The sequence below is a fragment of the Hyaena hyaena genome, unplaced genomic scaffold (genome assembly GCF_003009895.1).
Source record: "Hyaena hyaena isolate Hyena2069 unplaced genomic scaffold, ASM300989v1 scaffold_397, whole genome shotgun sequence".
In the NCBI taxonomy this organism is placed as follows: domain Eukaryota; kingdom Metazoa; phylum Chordata; class Mammalia; order Carnivora; family Hyaenidae; genus Hyaena; species Hyaena hyaena.
This window is the reverse complement of record NW_024081028.1, coordinates 358,302-372,939: the sequence shown is the minus strand read 5'-3', so window position 1 is coordinate 372,939 and position 14,638 is coordinate 358,302. Positions and strand designations below refer to the sequence as shown.

The 14,638-nt window shown below is 44.3% G+C and overlaps 1 protein-coding gene across 1 annotated transcript in view; it reads left to right on the top strand.

Annotated features, from left to right (window-relative positions):
- The first annotated feature begins 10,997 nt into the window (after positions 1-10,997).
- DLGAP3 (DLG associated protein 3) overlaps positions 10,998-14,638 on the top strand; it is a 61,410-nt gene continuing 57,769 nt past the window's right edge. The window contains exon 1 of the mRNA XM_039251758.1: positions 10,998-11,050. The gene's annotated coding sequence lies outside the window, so the exon portion shown is untranslated. The remainder of the gene's footprint in view (positions 11,051-14,638) is intronic.

Sequence of the window (14,638 nt, the reverse complement as noted above, 5' to 3'; positions counted from 1 at the left end):
CTCCCATAATATTTTTTCTGGTCCTTTTGATGGTATCTCAAAGGTCCCTTAGGATCTGTTCACTTTTTTTCAATCTCTTTCCTTTCTGTTCCTCAGCCTCAATAATTTTCGTTGTCTTACTTTCAAGTTCACAGATACTTTCTTTTGCCTGCTCAAATTTGTGTTTGAATGCCTCTAGTGAATTTTTCATTTCAGTTAGTGTATTTTCATCCCCAGAACATCTTTTTTAGGTTTTCCTTTTTTTTTAACATTTATTCATTTTTGAGAGATGGAGTGTCAGTGGTGGTGGGACAGAGAGAGAGGGAAACACAGAATCCAAAGCAGTTTCCAGGCTTTGAGCTGTCAGCACAGAGCCCAACGTGGGACTTGAACTCACAGACCGTGAGATCATGACCTGAGCTGAAATTGAAAGCTCAAATGACTGAGCCACCAAAGTGACCCTTTTTTTTAGGTTTTCTATCGCTATTGCTGTTTCCATTTTGTTCATACATTATTTTCTTGACTTCCTCCACATCTTTCTTTATTGGAACATCTTTAAAGTTGTTTTAAAGTCTTTGTGTGGTAGATCTAGCAGTAGGTCTTTTTCAGGGACAGTTTTGTTGGTTTATTATTTCTCTTTGCATAGGTCATATTTTTCTGTTTCTTTCTATACTTTGTGATATATTGTTGACAACTTGAGATTTGTATCTAATAATGTAGTAACTCTAGAAATCAGAATTTTCCCCTATTCCCAGGGTCATCTTTTTCCTTCCTTCCTTCCTTCCTTCCTTCCTTCCTTCCTTCCTTCCTTCCTTCCTTCCTTCAAATAAATTATTATAAGCTGTTTCTATGCCAAGGATCAACCTGAGGTATAAACTTAAGGTCTTCTCTGCTGTTTTCTGAACCTATGTCTTTTCCTGGATATGCCCAGTGACAATCTAATTTCTCCTGTATATGCAATTGCTTTTAAATACCTTAGTCTTTAGGGGCACCTGGGTGGCTCAGTCGGTTTAGCATCCGACTTAGGCTCGGGTGATGATCTTGCAGCTTGTGGGTTCGAGTCCCGCATTGGGCTCTGTGCTGACAGCTCAGAGCCTGGAGCCTCCTTCAGATTCTGTGTCTCCTCCTCTCTCTGCCCCTCCCATGCTCATGCTCTGTCTCTCAATAATAAATAAAAACATTAAAATTAAAAAAAACTTAGACTTTAATGTCTAGTTACCAAAGAAGGAAAGAGAAAAATGAAGGGAAAAAAGGACCTAGCTTCTTAAATCTCCTGGAATTCACTTTACTCAGTGTGTGTGCATGGGTGTCTTGCAACAATGGAAGGAGGTCCAACTACAATGGCCACCTCCTCTTTGTTTACATCCTGTTATTTGAAGTAACTTTCAGTGGTCAGAGCACAGATCCCTGACATTTGGAGAAGAAGGTACTTTTGGTACCTTGGCTTCTGCAAGCTGCTCTAAGAAAACATGCACCACCTGCCTATCAGGTCGCTGGAGGTGGGGGATGAGCAGATGTTACTGTGCTAAGACCTGAAATTGACGAAAATTAATAGCAATTTATTGTCCAAGTTCTCCCTGGAAATTCCAAGCCTTTCAAAAGATTCCAGAGTTCCGACATTGATTTGCCAGTGCAATTGTTGTTTAGGTGAGGAGACAGATTCTTGGTGCTTCCTACTCCATCATCTTCCTAGAATCCCTCTGTCAATATTTTATTATACTGTTATCGCCTTTTGCATCCTGCTTAAGAAAGATTTGCACACTCCAAGATCATAGAGATATTTCCATCCAGAAATTTTAATACTTTACCATTCATATTTGGGTCTGCAGTCCATTTTGAATTGCTTTTTTTAATTATTATTAAGAAGGGCACTTGTTGGGATGAGCACTGGGTGCTATATGTAAGCGATGAATCACTGGATTCTACTCCTGAAGCCAAGACTACACTGTATGTTATTTAATTTGAGAATAAAAAACAAGCAACAAAATAAAACAAAAAAGAAAAGAAAAAGAAGAATTGCTTTTTTGAATCAAGGTTTTTGAAAAATATTTTTTGAAGTCAAGGTTCATTTTTTTAAGTTCACTTACTTATTTTGAGACAGACAGAGGGAGCGAGAGAGAGAGAGAGAGAGAAAGAGAGAGGGAGAAAGTGTAGAGGGGGCAGAGAGAGGGAGAGAGAGAATCCCAAGCAGGCTCAGGGCTCAATTTCATGAACAGTGAGATAATGAACTGAGCTGAGATCGAGAGTTGGGCACTTAACCGACTGAGCCACCCAGGCAACCCAGGTCAAAGTTCATTTTTAACCAACTCATGGTTTCTCAAACTTAAAACTAAAGGGAATAAAATGTTTTCCCCCTTTTCCTATATGAACTATGCATTGAGGAGAGAATGTTTCTCTTCATAGAAGAGATAATTGAGGAGAGAAGTTTCTCTTCATAGAAGTGATCCAACCAATAATTGAGGAAGGAATTAAATAATTGGTATAGCACCATTTTGCAACCTCTAATGTATAAAAGAGAAGATCCATAAAAGAAGAGATTACCAGATAGAATACATCTGCTGAAGGAAATATACAATACTAGCTATAGAGAATTATTGCCCCCAAATTGAACTTGAATCTGATCAAACCTCTAGATCTACTTAACAATTTATAAAAAAAATATGGGAGCTAGAAAAATATGATAAACAGCTTTGTGAGCAAACCCTCAAACTATAGGAAATTCTCAAGATAAACAATCTTCTGGGGGATCTGGGTAGCTTAGTTAGTTAAGCATCTGACTTCGGCTCAGGTCATGATCTTGCGGTTGGTGGGTTCGAGCCCTGCATCGGGCTCTGTGCTGACAGCCAGCTCAGAGCCTGGAGCCTGCTTCAGATTCTGTGTCTCTGTCTCTGGCCCTCCTCTGCTCACACTGTCTCTCTCTCTCTCTCAGAAATAAATAAAACATAAAAAATAATTTTAAAAAAGATAAACAATCTTCTTTCTGCAACAAATGAATTTGGTGAAAAAAAGTGGAGAGGGAATCTATAGATTAAAAAGACTTAAGTGACATCAATCAATTATAATGTATGAGAAGAATCAGAGAAATTTAGATATTTTCCTAGATATTTAATGATATTTAATGATATTACAGGATTATTGTTAGATTTTTAGATGTGATCATTATATGGTAATTATATTTAACAAAAATGCCTGTATTTTAGAGATACATACTAAAATGTTTATTAATAAGATTATGTCTAGGACTTGCATCCAAATAATACAAAGAGAGGAGGAAGTAGAAAATATAAATTAAATGATATTGGCCAGGAGTTTATATTAACTGAATTGGATAATTTAATAGATACAGGATGAGGGGTATTATATTATTCTCTCTTCTATATTTTTGGTGTGTGTTTGTGTGTGTGTGTGTGTGTGTGTTTGTGTGCGCCTGTGTCTGTGTCTGTGTGTGTTTGAAACTTTTCATGATAAAAAGTTTAAAAACTGTCCCCTTGTTGTTTACTTTTCCATATTGATAGATTTTCCATATGGATACTTTTCCATATGGATGGTTTTAGAATCATCTTATCAAATTACATGGTTTTTTACTGAAATTGCATTGAATCTAGGGATCAATATGAAAATAACTGACATCATTATAAAGTTATACTTTTTAAATTCATGAATGTGAATTATTTTTCCATTGATTAGCTCTTAAAATTTCAGGAAATACTTATAATTTTCTGCATCTTTATCAGGTTATTAAATATCTAACATCATTGTAGATCTAGTAAATGATGTACTTTTGTAACTAACATGTTTTAGTATTGTGCTAATGTAAGAACATGCACATGACTTTTGTATATTGATCTTCTATCCAGGCACCTTGCTAAATACAGAGGCACCTTGCTAAATACAGTTGCACCTAACAAATTTGTCTTTAGATTCCTTTGTATTTTCTAGGTAAAGAGTTATGTCATCTGAAAATGATGTTAGTTTTATTTTCTGTCTTCAATCGTAACATGCATGTGCCTAAAAACATGCCTTAAAATACATAAAGAAGATTTGATAGGGCTACAATAGATATGAAATAAACAAATCCACCATCACAGTGGGAGATTTCAATACATTTCCTCAAAGTGTTGATAAATCAAACAGATAAAAATACACTATATATGTTGAAGTCATGAACAATAAAATTGAACAACAGAGACTTGACAATTAGAGAGTACAATTAAAGAGCACAAAATCTTTTCCAGAACTAACTTAGTTATCTATTGCTGCACAAACTCAGTAGTGTAAAACAAAAATAAGTATTTAAAAAATATCTCGATGTCTGTGGGTCAGGAATTCAGGAGAAGCTTGGCTGGGTGGTTTTGGCTCCATATTCTTTTTTTTTTCTTTCTTTATTTCTTTTTAAAAAAATTTTTAATGTTTATTTATTATTGAGACAGAGAGAAACAGAGCATGAGTGGGAGGAGGGCAGAGAGAGAGAGGGACACAAAATCCAAAACAGTCTCCAGGCTCTAAGCTGTCAGTCCAGAGCCTGACGTGGGGCTCAAACCCACAAACCATGAGATCATGACCTGAGGCAAAGTCTGACACTTAACCGACTGAGCCACCCAGGTGCCCCAGTTTCTTTCTTTCTTTCTCTCTTTTTTTTTTTTTAATGTTTATTTGTTTTAGGAGGAGAGAGGCAGAGCTAGGGGGGACAGAGGGTCCGAAGTGGGCTCTGTGCTGACAGCAGAGTTGGCTCAATATTTCTCATGAGATTCACAGAGATGTTGTTAGTGACTGCAGTTATCTGATGGCTTGATTGAAGCCGAAGTATCTATTTTCAGACTGATTTACCCACATAACTAGTAAGTTGGTACTAGTGGTTGGAAAGAACACTCAGTTCCTCCTCATGTAGGTCTTTTCACAGGGCTACTAGAATATCTTCTTGACATGGCAGCTGGCTTCCTTCAGGGTGAGAAACCTCAGATAGCAAAGTGAAAGCTGCACGGTGTTTTATGACTTAGCCTCAGAAGTCACATGCTATCATTTCTGCAGCATCCTATTGCTTGTAAATAGGAAGCTTATTATTCAGTGTGGGAGAGGACTACCCAAGACTATTAATGCTTTGAGATTAGAATAATTGAGGGCCACCTTGAAGACTGATAAGCACACATGTTACATTTATAAACACTGGTTATATACTAGCCACAGAGCAAGTTTCAACAAATTTTAAAAAATAAATATCATACAGGCAAGGTTCTTTGATCACAAATATACACTAAGTACTGCTATTTGGAAATGAAAAACATATTTTCAAATAACTCATGTGTCAAAGAAGAGATCATATGGAAATTTTAAAATTTTGAGAACTGAATGATAATAAAACATGTGAGATACAGTGAAAATAATTCTTCAAGGATAATTTATAGCCTTACATATTTATATTAAAAAAGAAGAAAAGCTGAAAATTAAGAAACTAAGTTTCCAACTTAAGTGGTAAGTTAAAGGATGAGTAAACCCAAGTTAAGTAGAATAAAGTAGATAATAAAAATAACAGCAGAAATCAAGAAATTAGAAAAGTTACAATAGAAAAGATCAGCAAAACTAACAAATTGACTCTTTACAATGATTAAAATTGGACAAAGAGTCTCTGTCAATGAGAACCAAAAAAATAGATCAGACACAAATAAATGTTATAAGGTGGGCACAATCACAGGAGAAACAGAGATTCAGGTGATATAAGAGAATTTTGTCAACAACTTTATGGCAATACATTTGAAAACTTAGACAAAACAGACATATTATTAGAAAAATACAAGTTATTAGAACTGACTCAAAAAGAAATAGAAAACCTGAAATAGTGCTTTAAATAAAAAAAAAAGAAAAGAAAGAAATAGCAAAACAAAACAAAAAACTTCCCATAAAGAAAACACCAGTTCCAGAGAGTTTTACAGATGTGTTTCACCAAACTTACAAATATCAGATGATTCCAACCTTGTATAAATTTTTTCAGAGAAAAGAAAAAAGATAATGCTCATCCAACTCATTCTATAAAGCTAGAATAGCTTAGATACCAAATCTAATTAACAACAAAAAAAGAAAATATCAGCCTTGTTTTATTAATTTAGATGAAAAAATCCAAAACAAATATTAGCAGATCAAATCCAGTGATAAATGTACGATAAATCATCAAGTTCCTTGAGTAAGTTGGGTTTATTTCAGGAAAATAAAATCAAATATTAGGAAAATCTCTAAATATAATTGACCATAACAGATTATAGGAGAAAAACCATATGATCATGTCAAAAGATGCAGAAAAAGCCCTTGATAAAATTCAACATACATTTAATTAAAACTTTTAGTAAATTAGAACTAAAATTGAACGTCTTTACTTGATCAAGAGAGGTCTCCAAAAACTCTGCAATAAATATTATAAAGAAGAAATGCTAGAGCATTAAATGCCTGCCATCATCACTTCTACATTGTACTTTAGGGCCTGGCCAGCAAAATAAAAAAAAAAAAAAAGAAAAGAAAAGAAACCAAAGACAACAGGATTATATTGTCTCTAAATATATTAAACATAGTTATTTTTTTTTAAATTTTTTTTTAATGTTTTTTTATTTATTTCTAGGAGAGAGAGAGAGACAGCGTGAGCAGGGGAGGGTCAGAGAGAGAGGGAGTCACAGACTGAAACAGGCTCCAGGCTCTGAGCTGGCAGTCAGCACAGAGCCCGACGCGGGGCTCGAACCCACGAACGGCGAGATCATGACCCAAGCGAAAGTCGGACGCCTAACCGACTAAGCCACCCAGGCGCCCCTAAACATAGTTATTTTATATTATGTGTTTCATAGTTCTAAATTGAATTATTTGCAGATGTATTTCTACTATTTATTATTTTAGCTGGTTCTTGTTCTTTTTTCCTTTTTTTCCATGCTGACAGCAGAGAGCAGATGCAGAGTTCAAACTCATGAACTGCAAGATCATGACCTGAGCCCAAGTTGGCCGTTCAACTAACTGAGCTACCTAGGCGCCCCACTGGGTCATGTTCTTGATGTCATGTTTCCATGTGTGTTTGGTGATATTTGATTGTGTTCATTCATTTTCTTTGGAATCTTATCTGTGGAAATTATTTGAGGCCTGAGATTTATATTAGCTTCTGCCTGGCACCTGGGTACTACCAGTTTGGGACCATTTAATATTAAATTCTTGGTTTGAGGTTTTTCAGATGTCCTAGAAAGATCAAATCTGATTGCATATGGAGTGAGGTCTAAGTTGTAGTTATGGAGTCTCAGGAGGTGATTCTTCCTTCCTACATTCATTGCTATGGCCAAGGTTTAAAATGTAATTTTCTTGGAGCACCTGGGTGGTCCAGTTGGTTAAGTGTCCAACTATTGATTTTGGCTCAGGTCCTGATCTCACAGTTTGTGAGACTGAGCCCTGCATCAAGTTCTGTGCTGTTAACATGGAGCCCGTTTGGGATTATCTCTCTCTCTTCTCTCTCTCTCTCTCTGTCCCTCCCCCACTCATTTTCTCTCTCACCCCCCCCATCTCCCTCAAAAATAAAGAAATAAACACTTAAGAAAACACCCAGTTATTTTCTTGCAGTTTCCTGGGTGTGGGGACAGGGCAAGTTTTTTCTAGTTCACCTGTACCTTGGAGTAGAGAGAAAGCTTTGAGGTTCTAAGTTTATGCAAGGGAGTGTTCACCTAACTTGGGCAGACCTTGCACTTTATCTTTTTCCCCGTGTTGTCCAGAGAGATCATGAAAACTAAAGCTCAATTTCATCTGTTAGCAAATACCCCTATATCAGTTATTTATTGCCACAATATTATGGTATAACATACCATTTAAAAATTCAGTGGCTTAAATTAATAAGCATTTATTATTGCTCAAGAGTCCTCGAATTTGTGGGATGGTTCTCATTCAGCTGGTCTCACTTAAATGTCTGCAGCCAGCTACAGGCAGGTATACAGCTCTGTTGCTCTTGGCTGGGCCCTCTCATGTTTGGGGCTCAGCTGGCCATACCTGATCAAGAGATAGTGGCTTTGATGGTTTTGGCTGGGAAAGCCTGGCTCTCTGGCACCTTGTCTCTTGTCTCCAGCAGGCTCTTCGAGGCTTATACTCACAGTGGAGGCAAGAGTTCAAGAGCACAAGTATGCAAGCTCTAAAGCTTAGGCTTAGAACTGGCACATGACTTATTCCCAATTTATTAGCCAAAGCAAGTCACAAGTCAGATTCATGGTGGGAAAATGGAGTTCATCCCTTGATGCAGGGAGTTTCAAAGTCATATGGCAAAGGACACGGATTCAGGGAGAGGTGAATTGGTGCCATTTTTCCAACGAATGTTTCATAGCCCCCAAGACTAAAGTTGACTTCAGTATCTGCATACTTCTCTGGTTTTGCCTTCACTTAGATTTTGGCTGGGGTTATTTTTATTTTCTTGCCAGCTCATTGATGCATTTAAGAAGATTTAAAAAAAAATTTTAGCTATCATTTTTTAACACTTAATCACGTTTTCAGTGGGAGGATCAACAAAACACCTAGTCTGCCATACTGCTTGAATGACAGACAGTTTGATGAGTTCTTCTCTCTGCACATGTGTGGTTCTCTACCCTAAGTCTCTCTCCCAACTTGGAGCCTACTCAAATGCTTCCCTTATGTTTCTTTGCTTTTTTGACTACTCCTCTTCACTGAGGCAGAGTTGGCTGTTGCCTCTAGACTCAAAGCATTCTGTGTTCATCTCTATTAAGGCATGGAATTCCTAACACAGCAATCATAATTTGTGAAGTGCAGGGTCCCTTGTTAAAAATTATTAAGAATTCCAAGACAGTGGCAGCAGAGCATTAAACCAAGAGTGAGGCCTTTTGAAGTGTGGGGCTCTGTGTGACTGCACACCTCACACTCCTACAAAGCTGGCCCTGATAGTAATTATTGATTTACATCTCCATCTCCCTTATACATCACTGGATGAAAAGTGGAAGAACACTGCCTAAGGTAAGCCTGTCTGGTTAATTGTAATCAGTAAATCGTTGTTGAATTAACAAATGAAAACTGCCCTATATTTTCAGTTCTCAAACATCAACCCTTTGATGACAGTTTTAAGAGAAAAGTAGAAAACCATATTAAATGTCCCTATCCGTTGTAAGATGCATTCCAGTGTCAGAGCAGTTAACAGAATGTGTATCTTAGAAACCATGGTGGTGCCTTTTAGTGTCGAGGTGATGGCTGTCCTTACGCTTCGCGGAAAGCAAAATGGTTCTTTCGGTTCTAAAGTGAGTTCCTGGGAACAAGTTTCTACTTTATTTTCTGTCATATCTGCTCTTGGGTGGTCGCTGGTCTGGAAATGGTCTGCAACCGTAGCTCATGACTGAGAATTCTTGATGCATCGAGTCTTGTGGGCAGCCGGGCAGGTAACCATTCTGCCAGACCTTCCCCCCCACACCCCCACCTCCCCACCTCCCCACCCCGCCCCAGCGCCCCAGACTTCTAAGTTTCCTTGGGGAAAGGCTTTCCAAACTCCTTTACGTCATCTGTGTCATGTGGCATCTTTAAACATTTCCCTGGAGAAAGGGGAAAGGGCGTAGCTCCCTTTTGGACCTTTGAATTCTACTTTCCCTGCTTCAGTTCCCCCTTTATACAAGGAAGGGCCAGCAAACCCAAAGGGGTACAGGAAAAAGGGAGTTGTTGGATGGATATTCAATCGTAACTACTCAAGGTCTGTTCTTGGAGAGGAGGACAGTTGGTCTCCCAAGCCTCCCGAGCCCTCACTTCACAACCCCAAAGCTTTCAAGACCAGACAAGGTGAAGGAAGGAAGACGGGAAGAGGGCTTTAAGGATTCCTCTTCACCTCAACTTTCAGCGCCCGAGGCAGTGCTCCCTCACACCCAACCTGGGAAATCAGATTCCAGGACCAGCCCCTCCCCCACATTTCCAGCCCCTCCCCCTGCGGCTTCCCCATGCGGCCCCTTCCCCCCCCCCCCCCCCCCCCCCGCCTCATTACGGCATCGCTTTGGGCGCCAAGACGGATTCCAGCCAGGAACTGCTGCAGTCAGCTCTCCTCCGCCTCTCCTGGCTCCTGCAGCCGGTGTCCTGGCTCTGCAGCCTCCGGCTGTGCTTCGGACAGTCCCCTTTCCCTTCCCCACCCCACCCCCGCCATGGCACAGTCCTTGGCTCCAGGCCTAGAGGTGGGCGGGCACAGTGGGCACGGGTGGGGGCCCCAGCAAAGTCGCCAGGTATAGCCGGGTTCTCCCTCCACACTGGGAATGCCTGGGGCTGTGCGGACTGTGGGTGGGGGACTCCTGTCTGTGGCCCGGAGGCCGGGCACAGCGCCCCACCCTGGCAGGGGCTGGGGCAGAGAAAGGGGGCTCCTCGAACCCAGGCCAGGAGCCGAAGTCGGGTAGCTGACTGGGAAAACCCGAAGAATCTCCCTGGGGAACATGTATGGGGGGCTGTGTGTGACATTCAGGGTGTGACTGTGCCTCGGTGGGCGCAAGACCGTGCCTGTGAGGCTGTGCGACTGTCTCCTCGGCCGCCCGCCTCTTCGCTTGGGTCCCTGTGCCTAGGTCGGCTGTGCGTGGTCGTGACACCGTGTGCCTGTTTCTGGGTCCGGCGGACACGAACCCGGTGGTCCCCGGGGAGGCAAGCTGGTTGGCACCCCCGAGCTGGGCCTCCCCAGCGCTGTCGCTCCGCCCGGCGGGCCCTCCTCCGAGACCCCGGCGGCCGTCCGCCGGCTGCGACCTCGGCCCTCCTGGGTCCGGTGCGGGGGCGGGGAGCTCGGTTCCCCTCCCTCTCGCGGGCTCAGGGCTCGGCAGCCCTGCGCGGGGGCGGGGGCGGGGGCGGAGCGCGCGGGCGGGATCCCCCCGCCTCCCCTTCCTGGTCCCCGGGAAATCCAGCCTCCGTGGCTTGGCCGCCTCCCGCTCCCGCGCCCGCTGCCGCTGGGCGCTCGCTCAGGGCTCCGCAGCCGGCGCGGCCCCTCCGCTGGGGGCTCCGCAGTGCCGGGCCCCGTCCCTGCCCGCCCGCCCGCCCGCCTGCCGCCGCAGCGCCCCCCGGCCCGGGCCGCCGGCACCATGTAACCCGGCCGGAGCCCGAGCCGGGCCAGGTAAGCCGCGGGGAGGGGTGGGGACGGGGCCGAGCTCGCGGCGCCCTCTGCAGCGCCCCCCAGCCTCGGCCTGGCTGCGGCCCCGGCGCCGCCCACGCCCCGGGCTCCCGCGGCCTCGGCTCCCGGCCCCGGGAGTGGGGGGGTGTGGGGGGGAGCTGGGCCTCCTCCGCCGCCCCCGCCCCCGTCCCGGCCTGGCGGCTGCGGGCCTGACCCGGGGCACCGGCTGGGGGACCACGCGGAGCGAGGACCGTCTCTCCGGGGTTGAGCCGCAGGGGGCCGGCCAGCCCTGGCCCAGTGCTGGCCAGGGCTGGAGGCTCGGGCTGGGGAGGGAGTAGCCCAGTCGGGTTGTGGGGGAAAGTGGTGGTGCTGGGGAGCGGAGAGAAGTTTCCTTTGCAGGTGTGTGAGTGTGAATGCGTGTCACTGTGTCTGTGATGAGTGTGTGAGTGTGTCACCGTGTGGGTCTGTGGGTGATTCTGTATGCCAGCGAGTGTATGCAGTGAGTGTGTACATGTGTCATTGTGGGTGAGTGTGTGTGTCAGTGGGTGTATGCAGTGAATGTGGAGTGTGTTACAGTGTATGTGTCTGTAGACATGTGTGTGAATGAGTGTGTGTGCCTGTGTATGTCTGTGCGTGTATATGTGAATAGGATGTGTGTGTGCCAGTGTGACTGTGTCTCTATGAGTGGGTCCAGGTATCTGTGGCTGTGTGTGTGAGGGGGGGGCGGCTGTGTGAGAATGTATCTGAGCAGGGTTCACTCTGAATCACTGACACCTGGGCCTTGTCCCTCCTCCCCCCAGGGGATCTCTTGTGAGGAGGCATGGGACAGGGAGATCAGACTTTTCTGAGGTCAATCATCCCTCCTCCCCTGTGACTCCTTACCTCTGACTCAGGCAAGGGCTGCATTGTGCTCCCCACCTTGATCCTCACCTTCACCTACCTCAGAGGGTACCCTCTACGATGCTACTGGTTATGTCCTTCCCGCCTGCTGGGGCCCCTGATGGTAGCAGGGCCAGGGGTGAGCTGGAGTGCGAGAGTCTTCATCATGGGGCCTGGGAACTTGTATCAGCCAGTACTGTTTCACCAAGGGCCCTTTAGTGCCAGGAGCTGGGGAGGCCAGGTGGAAGCTTCTGTCCTGTTGTTAGTCATCTGAGCAGGTGACTGTCTCCCAGACTTCCAAGTCCTAAATTTCCAAGTTCTGGGTCACTTGTTCAGTCCCCTGGCTCCAGGTGGGTCTGTGCTAAAGGTCTTTGAAGTAATAATAGTAGGAAAACAATGCCCTTCTCTCAGTCCAAGGCTTTTGAAAAATACTCCCCTCTCAACTCTTTCTTCTTCTCTCCAAACAGCCTCAGAAAGCAGGCAGGCCAGGTTAAGCCATATGAAATTGCCAGTATTCAACTGTTTTTGTTTTTTACCTACAAAAAGAGCAATTTCATGTAATTCAACTTAATACAATGCCAGTTTACAGATGAGGATGTTGAGGCTCGAGAGGTGAATTGCATTTCTCGTGATTTCACCCTGCTAATCAGTGGAACAGAAAGACTCCAACCTAGGTCTTTGAGTGATTTCAAAGAGCTGGGCTGAGCCAGGGTTAAAGAGTGGTACTCCCTGGTGTGTTCTCTCTGACCCTGGCGGCACTGATCTTCAACCCCCCCCACCCCAGTATTCTCTGACTGCTGGGGCTACTTCTGCACCCAGCTGCCAAGGCCTAAAAGGGAGAGAGGGGGAGAAAGAGAGGAGGGAGGGAAGGGAGAGGCTTCGTGAGTTGGCAGTGAATCAGGGTCTAAAAAGGGAGCCGGGAGGGCTAGGGTGGCAGGTGTTTCTAAAAGGAACATGAACATAGGACGAACAGCCTCAGATACAATCCCTGCATCCCTCACTCCCACTGCCCCACTGATCCAGCAGGCAGTGCCCACTGGCATTTTATGCCAGGGGGCTCATGTCCAAGGAGTGAGCTTGTATGTAGCTATAGAATGATGGCCAGAGGAAGGACCTTAGAATTGACTTGGTCTAACCTCTTAATTATAAAGTGAGGACACTGAAGCCCAGAGAAGGGAGGGGACTTGCCCAAGGTCACACAGCAAACTTGTGTGTTCCTGGCTAGTCTTAGCCCAGGAACTTTCCAACCCCCAATGTTGCTTTCTATCCCTGGAAGTCCCCCCATCCAGTCCTCATCCATGCCCATTAGAGCTGAGCAGAGGGGATTTGAGGAGAAGAATCAAAGACTCAATAAGCCTAAGGCTGTAGATCCTTCAACCTGGGGCTTTTCAACCTGGGGTAACCATACCCACCACCAAGTAGGCCATGGACTTGTCTTGATACCTGCTGATGAGGGGCTGGAGTTGCTGAAGGCCAGACTCCAGGCTTTCTTCTGTGGCAGTGCTTGCATTCAGCGGCTGCCTGGCATCTCACATCATTTCCCTCCAGCTGATGTTAGGGCTTGAGCTGGCTGAGCTCCATTTTCCTTCATCCCACCCAATTTCTGATGCATTTTGCCTCTAGCTGGCCTGACAATTCTTTATTTCATGGGTTCCTGTTGGGCTGAGAAACTTCTGGGGCTTTTCTGGTTTTGGAAGGGTCTGTAGTTAAAGGATTTAAGATCCTTTCTAATTAAACTTTCTGGAAGCGTAGGGTAAATGATAGGGTAATTGTTCCCATTTTACAGATGGGAAGACTGAAATTCAGATAGGAGTCTTATATTTGGCTGTGTTTTTTTTTTCCTCTTAGTCTACTAAGATCAATAAAAGAGGTTCTTGGAGTGAGGGGATGAAGGGAGCAAATGACAAAAGAACCTTTGTCTAGAGGGGATTCTACAGACCCCTTCTAGTGTATTACCATCCCCATGGTCAGGAAACCTTTCCAGAGTCTGATATTATTCCCACTTGGTGGATTCAGTGTGTTGTCTCAGTGGGAGTTGCGAGAACAGCTGTGTACCCTCCACTATACAAGCATTATGTCTTGATCCCTTCTTTACCCGCCCCCCAGTCTGAAGACTGCTGGCTCAGCGGACCTCCTGCTGTCTGGGGAGTCTGGGTTTGAGCTGGGGTGAGGCAGTGGCACCATCGTTATGGTAACGAGCTGCCAGCTCACTGTTGCTAATAACTTGTCAAGTCCCTAGGCTCAAATGCAACATGCCTTCCCACCAGCCCTTCTCCCCATGTCACAGAAAGAAAAAGTGAGGCTATGAGGGAGGGGACCAATGAAAAAGGGCTTCTGGGGAAGTGGATGGCCTTGCCCTTGGATTGTAGCTGGAGAGCTGGGGGTAGGTCACTTGGGGGCTGATTTACACATTTGATTACATAAGTTTGTGTATGATTACAGGAGCTTTTACATGTGAATACACTCAGAGCATTCTTGTATAGACCTGTACATACTAGCTGACATGTTCATGTGCTTTTACACAGCAACCCACATGTAAACATGCTTCCAAGTATCAGAACATGCTTGCACATGAAAACTGCCTCTATCATCTGCACATAAGACACCCAAGAAATCTGGGTTTGTGGGGGTGTCCAGGTATGTGGGTGGGGATCTGATCTTTTTCTGATGCAGCTTCAAAGTGTATTGTTAACAAAGGGACAGAATGGTACC